Source organism: Etheostoma spectabile, unplaced genomic scaffold (genome assembly GCF_008692095.1).
Source record: "Etheostoma spectabile isolate EspeVRDwgs_2016 unplaced genomic scaffold, UIUC_Espe_1.0 scaffold342, whole genome shotgun sequence".
NCBI lineage: Eukaryota > Metazoa > Chordata > Actinopteri > Perciformes > Percidae > Etheostoma > Etheostoma spectabile.
Genome location: NW_022605589.1, coordinates 398612 through 399629, shown reverse-complemented (window position 1 = coordinate 399629; position 1018 = coordinate 398612).

Sequence of the window (1018 nt, the reverse complement as noted above, 5' to 3'; positions counted from 1 at the left end):
CCTTTGAGGCCAATCTAGCTGATTCTGCTGATGTACACATGTCTGACAGATGTGTCACAGACCTGAGACAGAGCACAGACAGCAGGGACAAAAATGAGTGCCGTAGAAGGGGAAAACTGCCCATACCAGGAACCAGTCCACGCAAAAGAAAAGCATAATCAGGTGAAATTGATGAAGCATTCCGGTCATATATGGCTGAAAAGAGGAAGATGTTGGAGGACATTTAGGAAGCTAAGCTGAACCAAGTGGCTCAAGAGGCCACTGCATTTCAAAGAGTATTGCATGCACAACAGGAGGAAGAGGAAAGAAGATTTCAGGCTATGCAGGCACAGCAACACACCAATAACCAGATGTTCATGCAGCTCATGGGTACCCTTGTATGTGTTCTTTGTCCTGGTGTACCTCATTCCTCAACAACACCACCCTTTATCACAACAGCCCCACCAACACCTAACCCAAGCGCTTGGTCCATGCCACAGCCAAATCATCAGCCACCGCAGCCTGCTGTCCAGCCACCTGTAATCCCTCCACATCCGCACCAGTCAGTACCTCCATCATTCCAAAGTCATCCCAGCATCCCAGCCCATCCTCCATTTTACATGACATTACTAGTCAGTAGGACTTTTACAACCTGTAGGCCTATGCACCACATGCATTATTTGTGTGTTTGAGTTTAATCAGGAATGTTGCAGACTGATTTGTTTAGTAGTTCTAATATCTCGGTGTGTGTGTTTAAATTTCCAAACATGCTACCTCAAGGTTTCGATCTCAAGTACTTATATTTTTGTTAGTTGAAAAAGAAAACATGTTATTATACTTTATTATTAAAAGAAGCATTTTTTTGTCAAACACAAAAAAATGTTTGTGAACCTTTTTATTTGATATTTCCAAAACAATGCACAAATAAGTACAAATGCATAAACATTTCTTTCCTGAAAGGATAACAGTTACTAATTTTGTAATGTTTAAAGAAATAAACATTGTTTAAAAACAAAAGATTGTCAACTCTATGCATTTT